The 14,877-nt window shown below is 33.0% G+C and overlaps 2 long non-coding RNA genes across 2 annotated transcripts; both read right to left on the reverse strand.

The window, feature by feature from the left end:
• Positions 1–7,564: 7,564 nt before the first annotated feature.
• On the reverse strand, positions 7,565–9,248 carry LOC142631842 (uncharacterized). Its single transcript, XR_012843666.1, has 2 exons — positions 9,089–9,248; positions 7,565–7,933 (listed from the first exon to the last, which is right to left on the reverse strand). It is a non-coding gene; the product is annotated as an uncharacterized LOC142631842 (long non-coding RNA).
• Positions 9,249–11,061: 1,813 nt separating this feature from the next.
• Positions 11,062–12,335, reverse strand: LOC142631841 (uncharacterized). The gene is made up of 2 exons (XR_012843665.1): positions 12,123–12,335; positions 11,062–11,519 (listed from the first exon to the last, which is right to left on the reverse strand). It is a non-coding gene; the product is annotated as an uncharacterized LOC142631841 (long non-coding RNA).
• Between the last annotated feature and the right edge of the window lie 2,542 nt (positions 12,336–14,877).

Genomic DNA, 14,877 nt, shown 5'->3' on the forward strand with positions numbered 1-14,877 from the left:
CTGTGCTAGTTGCATTGATCATAGAGGATTAAGTATCAACTGTGATAGAATTAAGTTTTTAACTTTCGTGGAAGGAATATTCAACTTATTTGATATTACAAGCTATTAGAAGCATTAGATTTGTTAGGTAATATTTTCCAAGGAGATCTACCAAATTTAACTTGCACATAACCTACAAGCCCAAAACTTTTATTGACTTTGTGGACGATAGCAAATTACATAGATCATAGATAGGGTATTGTGCAAACTGCCAAATACATTGTGTGAGGTTGGATGCTTACATCTCTTGAATGTGTTTAGATCCATAAACCTTAAATCTACATTAAATTCTTACCATTGATGTGGATTTGAGGTTTATGGATCTAAACACATTCAACAGATGTAAGCATCCAACCTCACACAATGTATTTGGCGTAAGTACTAGAAAACCCTAATTTTCTACAATTTATGATGTCTTCTGTTGGAGGATTTCTTTTTTCACTTCCAAATTGCCATAAGAACTAGAAAACCCTAGCATTAGCGCACACTAACCCATCCCTCATTAATTTTGTAAATGTTAATTTTTCCTTAGGTCACTTTTATTTGTGTTTAGTAGTACATACAGAATGACTTCTTTCTCTCTCCTCACAAGAAAACCAAGGAGTTTGCCTCTCTTCAGCTCAAACCTCATGTTGCCTTGCGGAAGAGAATTGGTCATCACAAGAATATCATGATATATACACATATGTTTGTATGTTTCTCTGCAGTTTCTTCGGTCATTTTCCATTACTGTGGGGTCAAAGTTCAAAAGGCCACAAAGCCTTTAGTGGGTCGTTCGAAGGCCACAAACACATGCCACAAAAGGCCAGTTGAACAAATTTGACAAACTTTCATGTTAAGATCCAATAATATTTTTACGTATCGACTACGCAAAACATATCCCACTAATACGCTCATCATTACTCTGGAGAGAGAGCGCATCATGCATGAATATAGATTGAGAGATTGAGACAGAAATTCAATATTATGATAAAGAAATTTCCTTCTTTACCACTCTTGATTAGTTTACTATGGCACTCTTCCAGCATAGTGCACTGGCACTAGCTCCGTTGCAATTTTTTATGATGAGTGAGACAAATAGGTGGGGTTGTATATAATACATGATGAGAAGTGGTAGGTCACACTCACTTTATAACACTGAAGACCAGAGATGGTCTTTTTCGGTTTTTCCACTAGTGTCCAATTAAGGTGGTTGTTTCTTTGCATTTTCCGAATATCCCTCAATTTTCTTCCTTGTCTTTTTCCAATCAACTTGAAAATCATCTGGGAAGCACTGGTGCAGCTCCAGGGCCGCTGCACCGGCACCTGGCTTGCGTCAGCGCACCAATTCGCCACTTCTTCTTTCTTTTTCTTTTTTTCAATTTGTGCCGATTCTGGCTGAAACCTGCCGAACTGGGCAAGAAACTAGCCAAAACACATGTTAAAAAAAATAAAAATAGACTTGAGTTGATTTCTTATTTAGTCATTAACTTATTATATATTTATCAAATTATTTGTAGATTAAATAACTTAAATTGAAATTACTAAATTATTTGTAGTTATTATTTCTCTTAAATTGGTATGTGTTTACCATTATATGAAAATATATTTAATAATTTGTAAATAAAAATATATTTAATAATTTAATAATAAACGTATCTCACTGCACCCGCACCCTACTTTTTCAAAAATTGTCGAGTGGCTGAACTGCACCCAAACCCAAATCTGCACCTGTTCTTTCTATATTTTTTATGTAATTTTGGGACTCTTAAAAGGTTTTGTATGCTTCTTTTTTGACTAAACACTATTGTATCCAATTGATTAATAATAAATTTGGGCCTAAACCAGATTCTAGGTACTATCACTTATGTGATGAAGGGAAATTCCCACAATTTAATAATATTAATTTACAATAAAGTTTGGCTCCAAACATGTTTAGAGTTTTGAGTTCCAACCACCAATAGAAAAACGACATGTGTTCTTATCATGTGCAATGCACACCACACATAACCCAACTAACTAAGTGAGTCATGTGTAATACACATGATGAGACACTTAGTACCTTTTTATTGGTAGTTGGACCATTAGGCTCCAAACATGTATGAAGCCAAAAAAAATTTCTTCATTAAATATATGTGAAACAAATTTGAAATTAAATTACTAAAATTTAGTATAATTATAATGAATTTGAGATCTATATTTGTTACTAAATTCAAATTTAGAATAAGTACTTTCAAGTTTCAACCCAAACTTAGCTTTTTCCATTCTTAAGTAAGTGCACCAAAATTGACAAGTTGGACTGACGTGGACTACTTAATTGGACTGAAATGGGGACCAAATGGACAGAAATGGGTTGAAGTGGATCAAACTGGCCCACATGCACAAAATGGGTCCAAGTGGACAGAATGGACTAAAATTGACCGATTGGACCAAACTGGACTGAGGTGGACCAAATGAACCAAATTGGATTGAATGGACGGAAATGGGCTAAAGTGGATCGAACTAGCCCGAATGGACTGAATGGCCGGAAGTGGGCCAAATAGACTGATTGGATCAAACTAGACCAAAATGGACCATATTATACCTAATAGACCAAACTAAAAAGAAATGGACCACTGTGAATCGAACTGGCCTGAATGGACTGAACTGGACCTAAGTACACCAAAATGGACCTAATAGGCTGAATTAGACCAAAACGCTACGCTAATGTGACTAAACAAAAGTGTAGCAACAACTAATGCTATTTTAAATATTATATTGATGATAGAGAGAATTGAATATAGTATGTAAGGAAACAATTTTGAGAATTAAGTTATTCATTGTCAATAAAGAAAAAAAATGTGGAAAATTGCTAAGAAAACATGCTGATGATGATGTGATGCAACAAGAACTTTGCAAAACTAAATGGAGAGATTCCATATCATTATATATAGTATAGATTGTTCATGCCAAAATTAAATTTATAATATTTTGATATTGGTTTTTGTGTATATAACAGAAAAAGATGTCAATATTTGCATATTGGTGACATTTACATTACATTTAAGATCAAGAGCCTTGTAATTTAACTATATAACAACTCTTGATGTTCTTAATGGAAACATTTAAAATTCAAATCATGTCTACTCCGACTATTGAATTATTAAGAGGGAGAGATGACTAAAACATGAAGTACACGGAATACATATATAAGGGTGTAATCGGTTCGGTTCGGTCGATTTTTTTAGTTTTGGACAAACGAAACCGAAATTTTTGATTTCTGAAATTCTCAACCAAAACCAACCAAAATAATTAGAAATCAATCGGTTTCAGTGGTATTTCGGTTTCCGTCGGTTTTTGGTTAAGCACATGGGGCTATTGATTTTTCCAAAACTCTAAGTCAACATCACAGTCACAAAAAGAAAATAACAACTCAGCATCACATTGAGTTATCGATTTTTTAATAAGAAAATAACAATTCAACATCACAGTCACGGATTCACAAAAAATAGCATTGATTCAATATCAAACAAAACCCAAAATACAAAAAAAAAAAAAAAAAAAGGTTATCAAGAAATTAAAAAGAGAGAGGGTCACCGTGAGAATGAAAAGATCAAGCTGTGTGGAGAGGACGGTGTGGGGGGGCGGCGTGTGGAGGCCAGTGGCAAATGTCGACTGATGGAGCGAGGCTGGTGTGTGTGAGAAGGAGTGATGGAGACTTTGTGTGAGAGAGTGATGGAGGCGTGAGGGAATGATAGAGGCATGTTAGTGAAAGTGGGGTAGGTAGGGTAATGGTAGGGTTTTTATTTTCTTTTTTTTTCAATTAGTTTCTTTTTAACTTAATTAATTTAAGTTAATTAGTTTAATTTTAGTTAGTTAATCTAACTTATCTAAGGGGCAGTGGACTTGAGTAATTTTGGCAAGGCCAAGCCTAAACGCCAAACCCAAGTTGTTCAATATATTTGCAAGGCCCATGTATATATAAAATATAATATAAATTATATATTTATTTTGGTTCGGTTTCGGCCGGTTTAGTGCATGAATACCTGCCATCGAAACCGAAACCGAATTTTTCGGTTTCAAGAAATGGGAAACTGAACCGAATCAAAACCAAACCGAAATTTTGAACACGGTTCGGTCGGTTGTTTCAATGTTCCGGTTTTTCACACACGACCCTCTGTTCCCCATCGGGCATGGTGGTGGTTATTCAAAAATTAGTCCTCATTCTAGTTTTGCAAAGCGGATAGGTGGGTTGTTCCTTTGTTTTACAATGACAACTCGAGACAGTTTTTGGCTCTCTTTTGCGTAAGTTAATTTCTCCATCTTGTCATCTGATTGTTGCATCAAATAAATTACCACAACACATTCAGAAAATAAACAAGAAATAGATACAAAGTTTAAAATATAATAAACAGTTTGAAATTGGATATAAAATAACGGTGCCAAGTTCATCACAGTTGATTTGGAGGTAAAAAAAAAAAAAACAGACGTCGATCCCTAGTACCCTTGTATTGTACTTACTAAAAGTGCTTGCTTGCTAAAAGTTTTGAATGCCTATTAAGATTACTAAAAATGCTTGCTTGCTAAAAGTTCTGATTGGGTTTTGCAATAGAGTGGTGCTTATTACACACCACTTAACACACATAAAAAGAATTGAAAGAGTGTCATTTTCCAAAATCTCAAAAGAAAAGAATGTAATTACTCAAAAAATAATAATATTTCACATTTTTAGAATGTAATTACTCAAAAAATAATAATATTTCACATTTTTTAGAGTAGTTGGATTCTTTTAAATGAACCAAAATACAGGGTATTTGGCAAACTCTAAACACTCATGTTAACAAAAAGAAAAAGAAAAAAAAGGGAGTGAACCATATACTGATGACCCTAATATTTTGACATTAGTACTTTATGCCTACTACTGGTGTGGCCCTGGGTTCCCTGTACGAAGTGGTGGCGGTGATTGAGCAATACGTTGTCGCATGGTTGTCTTTACTCGTAGGACTCTTGCACGTGGTAAAGGTGGGCTGTTGCTTTGTTTTATAATGATAGCTTCGGATAATTCTTCTCCGTCTCTTGCAGAAGTTAAATTCTCCATTTTCACACCTGATTTGCATCAAAGAGATTATCACTACAATTCACGCAATAAAAAAGAGATATATACGAAGTTTAAAAGATCAAATATAGAGTTGGTTGGGAGATAAAACAGAGATCTATCGCTAGTTAGTAGCCTTGTATCGTACTTCATAATTTTCCACTGCAATTTTTGGTCCTAAGGCTATTCTAATGCTATGAGAGGGAATATATATATATGTGTGTGTGTGTGTGTGATATACGAGATACCTTCGTCATTTGTTGCATGCTTGAGTTTAGCTAACAAAACTAAAGATCATAAGCTATAGAATTTTTTGGAGACATGTATCATGGAGTTGTGCACAAAGAAGATGAATGAAAAGGCTCTTATCCCCTCTATTCGTCGTTCACACATGAAAGGAAATTTAGACCTCGGTTGATTATTCTTAATCTACATTACCAATTTAATTAATTAAATTAGTTATGCAATGGATTTTAATTTAGTGCATAGTGGGCACTGTGAACAACTATATCGAAAAAATTGAATACAACGGAAAATAAATTTTGACATAGCAATAGGTTACAATTGGACAAACCTGACGAGAAAAACTCTTTGGGAGTTTATTGATCACCATCGAATGGAAGAATTTACTAATTAGAGTCGAAGTTTACAATATAAGAATATAACCCCAATCCTAGTGTTGCTAACTACACTATATACATGCCAATTAATATAAATTTATATGGAAAAAGGTGCTACAATAATTACTCTTACCAGTGAAAAACAAGCTCCATGCAATAAAAAGTACAAGAAAACCTAGGACTGCCTCTCTTCAGCTCAAACATCATGTTGCCTTGTGGAAGAGAACTGATGACAAGAATTTCATGATATATACCCAGACATGTTTGTATGTTTCTCCGCAGTTTCTTCTTTTCTTTTCCTTCACATGCAACTACAGGGTCAAAGTTCAGAAGGCCACAAAGCCTTTAGTGGGTAGTTCAAAGACCACAAACACATGCCACCAAACTAAAGGCTAGCAAAATAGGTGAGGTTGTTGTGAATAATAAATTTGTTAGTATAAAAAGCTATAGAAAGTAGGTTCCAGTCAACTCAATTGGTAAAATCTCTGATGGTTGTATAAGAGATCTGGGGTTCAATCTCCGCCTACACCAAAAACTTATTAGTGTCTTGATCTGATGATAAAAGAGGTATCATCAGGAGCAGACGCCATAGATTGAAATTCTAAAAATAAAAAAAATAAAAATAAAAATAAAAAGCTATAGAAAAATTTGTTCAGAGATTGTCTTTTCCCACCAGTATCCAAGGTGGTTGTTTCTTTGCATTTTCCTAATTAACATCCCTCATTTTTCTTCCTTTTCTCGTGCTTTACCCTGTTGAGTTGAAACTCACCTAAAAATCCAAGTGCATAAAATATATAAATAGTGTGGACACCAAATTTGACCTATTAATGTTGATTAATTTTGTTGGACATAATTGATTGTGATTCAAGTTTATTGATAATACTTATTGATACTATTAGACTTAGAGAGATTTAATTGTTACCTGAATTCTATTACAAAATATGATATAATCTCATTATGAGTTTATTCTCTTTCCATTTTTGTTGTTATTTGGGGACTCTTTGAAAGGGAACAAAGTTCATTATTGTATGCAATTCATCACGGATTGTAAGGTATGCCAATGGTTGGTGAGAACCTGAAAATCAAGAACCTACCACCTTATTTATAGAATAGTTATTCTTATGCTTAACTGGTTACTCCTCTAATTTCTACTGTGACTACAAAGTGAGCATTTTCAGTTATAAATGTTATCAAAACTAAACTTGACAACAAAATAGAAGATGATTTTTTTACAAACTCTTTGAAAGGGAAATTTCTATTGTATTTAGTATGCAATCAATCATAAATGATTTTCAAGATTTAAAACAGTGTGGAGTTTTATTTTGATAAATAATTGCATTGCAATGTTTTAAGAAACAGTTCTTCTATATCTTTTCATTTACTGATAGTTTGTTAATACTAAATGGATACTAGTTTTGATTTTCATGAATATTTTTCATACATCGACCCTCCCTTAATTAAAATCCTTGCTCCATTTTTTATATAAGATAATATTGTTCTCTTAGGGCATGTTTGATATGTTGTAATGATTAAAATCTTGTAATGGAATGGTTATTAATGTGGGAATAACTATTTGGTTATTTGGTTGCATTTTTGTTACAAGAAATAGTTATTCCTTAAGAATAGTCATTCTTCTCTAAAAGCGATATAATAGTTATTCTTTAATATATGCAATAAGTTCATATAAAATAAATTTTTAATATAATATAATATATTTCCAAAAATATGAACTTCTCATATGCACATACAATTATAAAATAAAATTAAAAAATCATCAAAAATATATATTTCCATAGCTATTCCTTAATGAGAAATGGTGTCAAATTTAAATATATTCCTTTTTAGGAAATTATTTTATAAATAAGATTTTTCATAGATATAAATCTTGAGCTATATTCATATTTTACAATCAAACGTATGAATATAAATACTTATCCCATTATAACATTTTTTATTCTCACTAATAAAGATTATCATTTCTATCATAATTTGCATATATATAACGATGCCTCAACTATTTTGACATTGGTATTTTTCACCTACTAGTGGTGTGGCCCTGGGTTCCCTCTAGGAAGTGGTGGCGGTGATTGACTTATCCTGGGTAATTCTCGCCGGTGTATTGCTCCTGCCCATGGTGAAGGTGGGTTGTTGCTTTGTGTTATAATGATAGCTTCAGATAATTCTTCTTCTTCTCTTGCAGTTAAATTGTCCATTTTCTCACCTGATTTGCAGCAAAGAAATTATCACTACAATTCAGACAATAAAAAAGAGATATATACGAAGTTAACAAAACTAAAGATCAAAAGCTCTAGTATTTTTTGGAGACATGTATCATTGTGTGCACAAGGAAGTTGAATGAAAAGGCTCTGATCCCCCTCTCTTCATCGTTCACACAAGTTAGGAAATTTAGACCCGGTTGATTATTCTTAATCTAGATTACCAGTTTAATTAATTAAATCAATTATGCAATGGATTTCAATTTAGTGTATAGTGGGCACAACTATATCATAAAAATTGCAATGGAAAATAAATTTGGACACAATAATATGATTACAAAGGAAGAACCCTAACGGGAAAACCCCTATGGAAGTTTATTGATCATTATCAAAGAAAATAATTTACTAATTAGAATAAAAGTTTACAATATAAGAATATAAACTCAATTCTAGTGTTGCTACCTATAGAACTTACTCACGTGACCGACACATCTCCAAGAGACTGTTCTACTTGTGAATCTCTTCAATGCATAAATACAACAATTCATGTCTAACCCTAAAGTAACAACTTGATTAAAGTAGGTCTTGGTAGCAACTTCACTTGGAACACCTCTTGATCTTCAATACAGTGACGGAGATAATGATGCTTGGTACAAAATCCCTGACCCACAATAGTCACTACAAGAAATCTTCTTCTTTTTATGTTCTCTCTATGTTTATGATGACCTAAGAATGCTTTAATATGTTCTGGATGTCTATGGCACGAAACCCAAGGCTTGGATCATCATGCATGGGCCTAAATTTGAGAATTCAGTAATCTCATTGTTTGATCGTTTAAATTAACAGAGTCAAAGTAAGAGTTAAGCATGCTCGATTGATTAAGCTACAGTCAAGCATGCAGTTGAGGCAGCAAACTAAGCAATTCATGAGCTTGTGTCTTTCAATGTAGATGGTAAATCACATAATTAGATACTAAAAACTTAAAACTCAAGTCACATTTAGACAACATTATGAAAACGACTTGCCAACACTAATAGAATTTAACCCTAACAACACACAGGAATTAATAAAGGACACAAAATTTGAAGCTATTGCACTATATACATGCCAATCAATATAAAATTTATTAAAAAATAAAAAAGTTCTACACTTAGTCTTACTAGTGAAAAACAAGCTCCATGCAATACATAGGGCGGTAAGTACAAGAAAACCAATGAGTTTGCCTCTCTTCAGCTCAAACCTCATGTTGCCTTGTGGAAGAGAATTGGTCATCACAAGAATATCATGATATATACACAGATATGTTTGTAAGTTTCTCTGCAGTTTCTTCGGTCATTTTCCTTTACTGCTGCAGGGCCAAAGTTCAAAAGGCCACAAAGCCTTTAGTGGGTAGTTCGAAGGCCACAAACACATGCCACCAAAGGCCAGTAGAACAAATCTGACAAACTTTCATGTTAAGATCCAATAATATTTTTACGGATCGACTACGCAAAACACATCCCACTAATACGCTCATCATTACTCTGGAGAGAGAGCGCATCATGCATGAATATAGATTGAGAGATTGAGACAGAAATTTAATATTGTGATAAAGAAATTTCCTTCTTTACCACTCTTGATTAGTTTATTATGGCACTCTTCCAGCATAGTGCACAGTGCACTGGCACTAGCTCCGTTGCAATTTTTTTTGATGAGTGAGACAAATAGGTGGGGGTGTTTGTGAATAATACATGATGAGAAGTGGGAGGTCACACTCACTTTATAACACTGAAGACCAGAGATGGTCTTTTTCCACCAGTATCCAATTAAGTTGTTTGTTTCTTTGATTTTTCCTAACATCCCTCATTTTTCTTCCATTTCCTTTTTCCAATCAACTTGAAAATCATTATCCAACTGCAGAATACTAGTGTGATTTGAGACCATCAATCACATTCATTTAATCTTATTATGAGTTTATTTTATTTCTATATGTTTGATGTAATTTGGGGACTCTTAAAAGGTATTAATTGTATGCTTCTTATTTTTTGAACACTATTGTATGCAATTGATTAATAATAAATTTGGGCCTAAACCAGATTCCTAGATCTTATCATTAATTATGAGATGAAGATAAATTCCCACAATTTACGTCATTCTCAAAATTTAGTCATTCCGACAATTTAATAACATAAATTGAATATAAAGTTTGGCTCCAAATATGTTTGGAGTTTTGGGTTCCAACCACCAATAGGAAAATGACACGTATTCTTATCATGTGCAATGCACAACTCACTTAACTCAAATAACTAATTAAGTGAGTCATATGCAATGCACATGATGAAACACGTGCTACTTTTTACTTTTTACTTTTTACTTTTTATTGGTGGTTGGACCATTGGACTTCAAACATGTATGTAGCCAAAAAAGTTTCTTCATTAAATATATGTGAAACAAATTTGAAATTAAATTGCTAAAATTTAATAGAGTTTAGAATGAATTTGAGATCTATATTTGTTAATAAATTCAGATTTAGAATTGGTACTTTCAACCCAAACTTATCTTTTTCCATTCTTAAGTAAGCTCACTGAAATTGACAGGACTAAATTGGACCAAACGGACTGAAATAGGCTGAAGTAGATCGAAGTGGCCCAAATGGATAGAATGGGTCGAAGTAGACCGAATGGACTGAAATGGACTGATTTGACCAAACTGGACCGAGATGGATTAAATTAACCGAATTGAACCAAATGGACTGAAATGGGCTGAAGTGGATCAAAGTGGCCCAAATGGATTGGATGGCATGAAGTGGACCGATTGGATCAAAGTGGACCAGAATGGACTAAATTGGACCGTACCTAGTAGACCAAACTGGACAAAAATGGGCCAAAGTGGATCAAACTGGCCTGAATAGATTGAAGTAGACCAAAATAGACCTAATAGATTGAACTAAACTGAAACTACACTAATGTGGCTAAACAGAAGTGTAGCAACAATTAATGTTATTCTTTAGCTTTTAAATATTGTATATCATGAAGAAGAGAATTGAATAAATTATTAAAGGAAACAAAATTGAGAATTAAGTCATTCATTGTCAATAAAGAAAAAAATGGTGGAAACTTTCTAAGAGCAGATGATGTCGTGATGCAACAAGAACTTTGCAAAAGTAAATGGAAAGATTCCATATTATCATATATAGTATAGGTTGTTCATGTCAAAATTAAATTTACAATATTTTGATGTTAGTATTTGCATATATCGCAAAAAAAGATGGTGAAATTTACATTACATTTAAGGGATGACTAAGATCAAGAGCCTTGTTATTCAACTATATAACAACTCTTGATGTTCTTAATGGAAACATTTAGGATTCAAATCCTCTCTCTCCTCCAACTATTGATTATTAAGAGAGAGAAATAACTAAAACATGAAGTACAAGGAATACATATTAGGGGTGTGACCATCTGTTCCATATTGGGGTTGGCGGTGATTCAAAATTTCGTCCTTTCGCTAGTTTTGCAAAGCGGATAGGTGGGCTGTTCCTTTGTTTTACAGTGACAACTCGAGACAATTTTTGGCTCTCTCTTGCGTAAGTTAACTTCTCCATCTTGTCATCTGATTGTTGCATCAAATAAATTACCACAACATAATCAGAAAATAAAGAAGAAATAGATACAAAGTTACGTCTAAAATATATAATAAATAGTTTGAAAGTAGATATAAAATAAAGGGTGTCAAATTCATCAAAATTGATTTGGAAGTTTAAAAAAAAAAAAAAAGACATCGATCCCTAGTACCCTTGTATTGTAGTTACTAAAAGTGCTTGCTTGTTAAAAGTTTTTAATGCCTTTTGAGACTGCTTCTTTTATCTCCTCTCATGTGAGGATTTTGCGCAAGATAAGCGCAAGATAAAGGTGGGCTATTGCATTGTTTTATAAAGATATATAGCTTCAGATGATTCTTCTTCATCTATTGCAAAAGTTAACTTATCAAAAACATAACTGGCTGGGAAGTAAAATGGAAATCCATCTCTATAGCTGGTGGCCTTATAATTAATTTATACTTCATTAATTCCACTACAATTTTTTGGAGACATAATAAATAAATAAAAATGTAGCTCTAGTATCTTTCTGGAGACATTTCTAATATTAATTATCATTTGCACCTAAGCACCTAATATTATGGAGCTGTGAGTGGAAAGAATAGTAGTTTTCTTACCGGTGAAAAAGAAGCTCGATGCAGCAAATAGGATGATAAGTATAAGAAAAACAGGGAGGAGGCCTCTCTTAACCTCAAACCTCATCTTGCCAGACTTGACTTGCCTTGTGGAAGAGATGTGTGTGTGTGTGTATACTCTATCAAAATATATACGCAGCCATATATGTTTGTTTCTTAATTTCTCTGTAGTTTCTTTAGTCCTTGTCTTTTATTAGTGCGTCAAAGTTCAATAGGCCACAAACACATGCCACCAAACCCAGGCACCCAGCATAGGAATATTAAAAAGTGCTTATCTTTGTGTGTTAGGAGCATTTTTAGTCCTAGACTTTGCCTTTTAACTGGCGAAGTTGACATAACATATGTATCCCACTAAGATATGGTCAGTCCAAGAGATCTCTATTCAATTTGATGGTGGCCAATCTTGTGGTATTTGATCATGAACGCGTGCTTAATTAAAAATGAGAGAAGGTAAGACTTCTTAAGGCCAATACAAATTAAGAAGACTAACAACAGGATTATGACACTAAAGGTTTAGTTACACAATCCAAAACTAGTTTATTTGTCAATTTCAGAAAACAAAACTAGTTTGTTTTGTTCTGCACTATACACTCAGTCCATCAAAACCAAACCATATATGGCTGCATATATGCATTAGTAAAGAAATCTATCGTCTATGTTTCGATGGTGCTCGATAATGTAAATTGAGAAGTAGAAAATCGCAACACACATCTTGTTAGATTTGTAGTTAAGTGATTAAATTCATCATTTTCTAACAGCTTAAACTTTTGAGAGATTCAATAATTTAACACATTTAAGGTGATCATTTCTTTGTATTTTCATAACATACCTCATTTTTTTCGTTTCCTTTTCCTTTACTCTATCAAGTAAAATCATCTAAAATCCAACTTTGACCTATTAATGTTAATTAATTTTGTTGAACCTAATTGATCGTGATTGATGTTGATTGAAATTCATTGATGCTATTACACTTAGAGAGATTTAATTGTCATTTGAATTTTATTTCAAAATATAATATAATCTCATTATAAGTTTATTTTCTTTACATGATATAATTTGGGGACTCTAGTTTGAGGACTCTATTTAAAAGGAACCAGAGTTCAATTGATCATGGTTTAGTTGGAACTTTTCTTCTAGTGCTTCTTCCACACTCCCATAGTCACTTTACGACTCCAAAAGTTCAAAGCCTCACTGCCAACCGTAGAATTAGTAATGGTATGAAGGGGCAATCCAATATTCCTACACATCTGATCTCATATACGAAAAATTTTATATATATAAAATTTTATGGAATAAGTAAACAAATAAAATCAAACTAGATCTGTAACCATTTTGTCGCCAAAAGAAGAAATTAAAGAGAATTAGCATATTTGTTCCTCATTGGTGACACCAATAATGGAATCATTTTTAAACATACATTTTAGATCCAGTATGTTATGCTAGATATGAAATTGAGAAATATGCAATCAAACATATACATATTTGACCAGTTGATGCTCTAACTCATAAGAATTCTGATTGAATATGAATGATTCCGCTAGAGTTAAGCTCAGACTCAACCAGAATATATTAGGCAGGAGAAAAATACATGTAAGGAGAGGCTGAGATCTCATTTATGCCACAAACTTGAACAGGCATCAAATAATATCCAGTTAGAAATACATATTTCACACCCAATACCATAGCCAATTTTTGAATCCATAGTTTTGTCTAAAAACAAAATTATGACTCAATAGATATCAATAACTTCAATACCAATAATAGAAAATAGTACACATGCATCACGCAGGACATCGTCTAGTTACTATAAACTATGGTACTGTAATTCTCTTTATATTATAATATAATATTTATTCTCATAATGTGTTATACAAATAATGAATCAAACATGATAATATCTCGAGTATTTTTTTTTTTTTTAATAAATTTAGATTTAGAATCAGTGCTCTCAATCTAAACCTATCTTTTCTCATTAAGTGGGTGCACAAAAATGGACCGAATACATCGAAATGGACTAAAATGGACCGAATTGGGATGAAATGAACCGAATGAATAGAAGTGGACACAAATAGACTGAATTGGACTAAAGGGACCGAAATGGATCAATTTGGACTGAATAGAACTGAATAGACTAAAGCTGGCCGAAGTGGACTGACTAGGGCGAAATGAACTGAATAGGACGGAAGGGGACCGAATAAGACCGAATGAACAGAATACGATTAAAGTGGACAGAATGAACCGGATAGGACCAAATTGGACCTAATATAACCATAGTGGACTGAATAGGACCAAACTGGACATAATAAGACCGAAGTCGAGAAAATGGACCGAATAGAAGCAAAGTTGGACGAATCGGACTAATGTGGACTGAATAAGACCAAAGTGGATAGAATGAGACCGAATAAGACCAAAGTGGACAGAATGGACCGAGTATGACTAAATGGACCAAATTGGGCTGAAGTACACAACATAAATATAAGAGAAACACGTTTGTAGTGGTAAAATTTGGTTTAAAAATAAAATAAATAAAATAATGATGTTGTGAAGTCTTCAAAGTAAGGTAGTAAACATATATAGAATATATATGATATTAAGTTTTATTTATTAATTCTTATTTAAACAAAAAATTCATACATCATAAATAAATATAGTACATTCAATGTTTGGCTACTTATTGTCAATCTGAGTTTCGATGTATTTGGCATCATAAAAAATGGTGAACGCAGTTGTTATTGTA

The sequence above is a fragment of the Castanea sativa genome, chromosome 4 (genome assembly GCF_040712315.1).
Source record: "Castanea sativa cultivar Marrone di Chiusa Pesio chromosome 4, ASM4071231v1".
Taxonomy (NCBI): Eukaryota; Viridiplantae; Streptophyta; class Magnoliopsida; order Fagales; family Fagaceae; genus Castanea; species Castanea sativa.